The sequence below is a fragment of the Dendrobates tinctorius genome, unplaced genomic scaffold (assembly GCF_039654945.1).
Source record: "Dendrobates tinctorius isolate UK_male_01 unplaced genomic scaffold, ASM3965494v1 ptg000086l, whole genome shotgun sequence".
Taxonomy (NCBI): domain Eukaryota; kingdom Metazoa; phylum Chordata; class Amphibia; order Anura; family Dendrobatidae; genus Dendrobates; species Dendrobates tinctorius.
This window is the reverse complement of record NW_027361754.1, coordinates 11,671,719-11,678,068: the sequence shown is the minus strand read 5'-3', so window position 1 is coordinate 11,678,068 and position 6,350 is coordinate 11,671,719. Positions and strand designations below refer to the sequence as shown.

Below are 6,350 nucleotides of genomic sequence, written 5' to 3'. Positions count from 1 at the left end.
TCATCAAGAGGTTACTGCATCTCCATCTGGCCTGGTCCTGGGGGCGGTACTGATGACATCATCAGTTCAGGAACCTATGAGGGGTGACCTGATCCCTGAAATACCTTGGGACTGGTCTTGCAAGCCGCCGGATATATTCTTGGTTCCCCCCGTGTGTTACTGTGTGAATTACTTTCTGACTGACTCTGACCTGGACTTCTGACTCTCCTTCTGCCTAACGATTCTGTACCTCTGCTACTCTTCTGGTTTATGACTCTCGGCCTGAATCTGACTCTGCCTCTGCCTAACGATTCTGTACCTCTGCTACTCTCCTGGTTTATGACTCTCGGCCTGAATCTGACTCTGCTTCTGTCTACCGTTTTTGTACCATTGCTGTCCGACTGGTTTAGACTTGCATATCTCCACGTTTGTGTCCCGTATTGGAACACCTTTCTGGCGACCGTCCTGCTCTGGTCACTGCTCCTATTCAGACAGCGCCTCCTGGGCTCTGCTATAAATCCAGATCCCTGTATAGGGGTAAAGGGTATCAGTGTTTCTCGGGGTGTTGCCTGGCTGCAGCCCAGACCCGCAGGCAGACGTCACAATCTCAAAGAGACTACAGAGACATCGTGTAAACCTATCAATTAGAACCATATAAATCAATACAGTACAACTTTATTCAGATTTTAGTTACATATAAGAGAACGAAGACCTAACACAATATATCCAGACTGAGATTCCAATGAGGTAAGGGGTAACCATCTTCCCCATGAGAAGTGATGTCCAATAGGATAACTGCATGAGGGGAGAGAAGAGAACATCATAAATATTCATCCCAGAAATCCAGTAAATAAGAGCTCCTCATTTAAACCCCTTGGGCTCAGTGAGTCCAAATTAAAAATCCATCTGGACTCTGTTTGTAATAATAGCTTTCTGGGTGAACCCCCCCCTATTGGATAATGATATTTTCTCCAATGCGACCACCATAGTACCAGCAATCTTACCAGCATGGTGGTTCAAGAAATGGGCTGCCACAGATGTCAACACCTTGCCCTTGGTTTGATCAATACGTGCCAGGTTGATTGTTGAGAAGTGCTTCTGGATCCTCCGGCGTAATTCCTGAGAAGTTTGACCAACGTAAACCTGATGACATGGACAGATTAATGCATAAACCACACAAGTAGTTTTGCAGTTCATATATGACCTTAACCTATGTCTAGTGCCGTCTCTTGGGTTCACAAAATAATCCCTGATGGAATGCATATGGGGGCATATGGTACAATTGCCACATGCAAATGAGCCCCTAAGCATTATTCCCCTTTCCAACCCAATTACTGGTCTCATATAGTGACTTTTTGTTAAAATATCCTTAAAGTTTGGAGCCCTTCTTGCTGTTATACAGGGCCGTTCCGGCACCAGAGCAGACGTCTGCAAGTCCGTCGTAAGTATACCCCAATGTCTCCCAATCACTTCTCTCACCTGTGACCACTGACTATTATATTGCGTAATGAACCGGGGCATCACACTCCGAATCTTGTCACGAGTAACCAGGAGAGAGTCCTGCGTAGTACCATTCGCTCGCTGATAAGCTCGTGAAATGCTACCCCGAGGATAGTTTCTCTTCCTGAAGCGCTTCGTTAATTGTGCAGCCTCCTCACAAAACACTACCTCCGATGTGCAATTTCTTCGTACTCTCAAAAATTGCCCTATGGGCACCCCATTTCTCGTATGGGCTGGATGAAAACTTGTATAGTCCAAAAGACTATTTGTAGCAGTAGGTTTTCTAAACAGTCTTGTAGAGATGCCCCCATTGATATTAGAGACCGTAAGATCCAAGAAGTTAACTGAAACAGAGGACACAGTATAGGTGAGCACAATGTTGTATGGATTGGAATTCAATAATCCCATATAGATATCACATTCCTCTACTGTACCAGTCCAAATAAAAAAAAATATCGTCGATAAAGCGCGACCAAAGTCGCACTTTATCTCTGAACATTTGTGTCACATATACCCGAGTGGCCTCCCACCATCCGAGAAACAAATTAGCCAAAACCGGGGCACATCTGGCCCCCATAGCCACACCGGAGGTCTGGAGAAAATAAGACCTGTCAAAAAGGAAGAAATTATGCTTCATCACAAAACCTAACAGATCCACAATGAATGAATCGTGCATTCTATCCGAATGAACTATCTGATCAAAAAAATACAGTGCTGCAGTGATGCCATCAGAATGGTCAATATTAGAGTAAAGCGATTCTACATCGCAAGTGACCAACAAGGCCCCAGGGGGTAGAGTAACATCACGATGTTTCCTAATAAAATGAGAGGTATCCTGTATATAGGATGGTAACGTCTTCACCATCGGTTGAAGGCAATAGTCCACATAGATAGAGGCCTTTTCGCATAAGCTGCCTATACTGGCAACTATAGGTCGGCCCGGAGGCCTAACAAGATCCTTATGGACCTTCGGCAACATGTAAAAGGTAGGAGTGATTGGATGTTCAACCCACAAAAATTCCATCTCCTTCTTGTTAATAATACCCAACTCAAAAGCCCTATCTAGTAGTCTCTTGAATTTAATAGAGAAGGGTCCAGTAGGATCTGACGGTAATCTTTTGTAGAATCGAACATTATCCAATTGGCAGTGCGCCTCTTCCTGATATAATTCATGCGGCCACAACACCACATTTCCACCTTTATCAGCCTCCTTAATCAAAAACAATTTATTAGATTTTAAATTATCCACAGCCAGTCTTTCCCCCGCATGTAGATTATCCACGTGACGTGATCTAGCAGGAATGGCCAAAAAATCTTTTTTGACCAACTCAAAAAAAAAAACCCTCACAGCTGGAACCAAGGAAAAAGGCGGGGCTACCATTGATTTATTTTTATAAGGAAGTCGATTTTTACCATGTGTCGTGTCCTCCTGTAAAAGATCCAATAGATCCTGTAACACGTGACGATCCGTTTGATCCAAACCATCCACCATCCGTGGCTTGTTATGTAAAGCCTGAAGAATTAATTGTCTGCAAAAAATATAAAGGTCCTTAACCAAAGTGAACTTTTCCATACCTATAACAGGCGAAAAAGTCAAACCCCTCTGTAACACAGAAATTTCCAAAGGTGAAAGGTTATATTGAGATAGGTTAATGATTTGAAGCACATTCTCCTGTACCTGTATCTCCGTAGTCCCATCCTCCACGACAACCTCCTCATCTACTTGCGAAAATTCCTGTACTGATTGTACTGCGGGGGCTTGCGTCCCCTGAAGCGGATGTTTCTTGTGAACATCCTCCCGCCTGCGACGGCCCCTTCTTGTCCGATTTCGGCCTCGCTCTCGGCTGAAGATAAAAAAATCACTACCCGATGTATAATCAGGTTTACGGGCCAACTCCACAGTTCTCTCTGGGGCCCTATCCATAGGGGCCTTACGTCTAATATTCCCTTTGTGTTTCCATTGGAATACCTGCTTCTCCTCAAAATCTCTACGATCTCTGTGAAATTTGGATTTTTTCTTATGGGTAATATCCCTATCATATCTGTCCAAAGTCTCTTTGAGCCTGGTTTTAAAAGGCAATACTTGGGTCACTTCATCAAAAGCACTCAGTTTAGTATCTAATTCTTTAATCTGTTTTTTAACCGAGACCAATAGCTCCCTATCATGTTCCAACAACATATTCATAATAATACCTGAGCATCGTAAAAGTCCCTTCTCCCATGTGGCACGAAAGTCCAAAGAGGGTTCCCATGCCGGATATATAGAAACCCTAAGGCCTCTTGGCACAATGTTGGATTTAATATATTCCTCCAAGGACCGAATGTTCCACCACAACCTGATGCCTAATTTATGTGCTGCTATCAACTCTGCAGTCACACTAGCAAATTCTGAACTAGGCATATAACTATTAGAAGTGGAAAAAATATCTGAGGACTGCGCCCTCCATGCTGCCTCTCTCGTATCCCAATCCATCCGGGAAGAACCAAGGTAAGGAAGGCTGAAATAGAACAACAATAAATTAAAAAATATATAATACACTTGCACAATGCATCAACCAAATAATAATTATATTAATAGTAAACGCCTAGAGCATACAATAATGTTCCAGGCCAATAATAAGGCACATACACTGCCCATCAAGTGTGTGCAGCCCACAAGAAGGGCCGGCAAAGAACCGACCAAAACCAATTATATATATAACAAAAATGGGGCGCACCAACTGTACCAATCACAAATATATAAATGAAGGTTTAGGTGCAGCAACAGTGGAATAATAAACATGAGAAGAGAAGAAAAAGAACCACTGCAAATAGCACACACTGAACCAGTACAAAAACAATGTTTTATTGATGCAGCAATACAATTAAAAACATATGAAGCATCCCACAATATATAACAGTGAAGTATGGCATATCACAATTATAGATTATGCTGTAATAACCTGTATATCAACCATGTGGTCCAACCTCACTGCAATAAATCACAACAACCACCCCATAAACCTGCTCATGGAGACCAAGGGCCCTAATATTGCACAATCACTGCATGAAATAATTCCATGCATGTGTCCCTAAATATTCACTGGTTAGGGCACACAGGCCATAATAAGCCAACAGCAATATGGCCAATGCCCACAATCCAATATTAAATTGTACCACACAAAAATTACTCCAGAGCAACCAATAATAAGGTCTCAGTGAAAATACAGCTATAACCAAGTGGGTGCTACACCCAGGATCATACCCCACGCGTATCACCGCAACCCATGCAGTTTCATCAGGGGAGGTACACTGATCATGATCCAACAGCCTTATATACCTTACTAAGACTCAAATGACTCACACATGCACCACAGGTGAACTGCCCCCATCCAAAAGTTCCAATCACTACAAAATAGTTGTAGAAGGATAGGGAAAATAGGGGGAGGTCAGCTCACCAGTCTCAGTTACAATCCATAATCCTCCTGCGCACGGAGTCACCTTGATCAAGGGCGTTGACTGGAGCAAAATAAAGGATGGAATCTCCAGCGCTGGACTTCAGTTAAAAATTCATCATTTATTGGAAATTCTTAAAATCGGACAGAAAAAAGAATGAATAAGGACATACAGGCAGATGGGGTCTCTGGTGGTCTCCAACCAACGCGTTTCGACCTAGAAGGTCTTACTCATGGTTCACACTAGACCAATACTGACGGCTACAAATAATACAAAGACTGATAAATCACAGGTGTTGGACAAAAGAATTAATGAAAATAGGGAGTATCCCTACCTGTTAACTCTTGCAAAACACTCAGCCTAATGTGGAGCTGAAATATACATTAACCCTTTTACCATTAGTAAATGAAACAATGTAAACAAAGACTTATCGGAAAAACAGAAAAAAATATAAAAACTAATGAAAAGATATCATAAGAATATAATGAATGACAATAAAAAAAAAACAAAAAACAAAAAAAAACAAACCTTCATTAATTGATATAATATTAATAAACAAAGTAACAATCGTAAAAATTATCAAAATAACCAGAATTAAATAGGACTAAGTAAATGTAAATATACAGAAGAAAATATCAATCTAATTGCAATATTAAATCAAGTTGTTTGTTCAGACCTAATGGTACTCTTGTATTTAATTTAAAAATCCAGAAGGATTCACGATTTAATAATTTTCTCCTGAAATCACCTCCCCTAGTAGATCTATAGACTTTCTCTATTGCTATAATTTTGAGACTATCAGTTTTACCTCCATGAACAGTTTTACAATGATAAGAAACTGCTGAGATATTATAATTGTTGCTGGTAGCTTCTGACAAATGTTTCCTAATTCTCTTTTTAAAGCTGTGTGCACACGCTGCGGATTTTGCCGCGGTTCCGCAGCGGTTTTGGCCGCTGCGGACCCGCAGCAGTTTCTGCTGCGGTGTACAGTACCATGATTCCCTATGGGAATCAAAAACCGCAATGCAGACGGTGCGGAATTTTCCGCGCGGATTATCTGCGGTTTTCAATCCGCAGAAAGAATTAACATGTCAATTCTTTCTGCGGATTCTCCTGCGGTTTGCCATCTCCTCCATTGTAGAGGTGATAAACCGCAGGGCAAAACCGCAGAGCAATCCGCAGGTAAAACCGCAGGTCTTTTGACCTGCGGTTTCACCTGCGGATTTTACAAAATCTGCGCGGATGAATCCGCACCTAATCCGCAGCGTGTGCACACAGCCTAAGAGGTCCTATTGTGCAGCCTACATATTGTAGGTTACAAAAAACGCATTCAACAACATATATTACTCCTTCTGAATTACAATTTATGTGAGACTGAATAGGGTATGATATGCCAGTAACACTAGAAGTGAATCTGCTGGTTTTAACCACATAAT

At 41.8% G+C, this 6,350-nt stretch overlaps 1 long non-coding RNA gene across 2 annotated transcripts; it reads right to left on the bottom strand.

Annotated features, from left to right (window-relative positions):
- Positions 1-634: 634 nt before the first annotated feature.
- Positions 635-5,154, bottom strand: LOC141097686 (uncharacterized). Of its 2 annotated transcripts, none has more exons than XR_012234025.1 (5): positions 4,917-5,154; positions 3,158-3,323; positions 2,893-3,008; positions 984-1,122; positions 635-774 (listed from the first exon to the last, which is right to left on the bottom strand). It is a non-coding gene; the product is annotated as an uncharacterized lncRNA (long non-coding RNA). The 2 variants fall into 2 exon arrangements; XR_012234026.1 differs by lacking the exon at positions 4,917-5,154 and adding an exon at positions 3,673-4,168.
- Between the last annotated feature and the right edge of the window lie 1,196 nt (positions 5,155-6,350).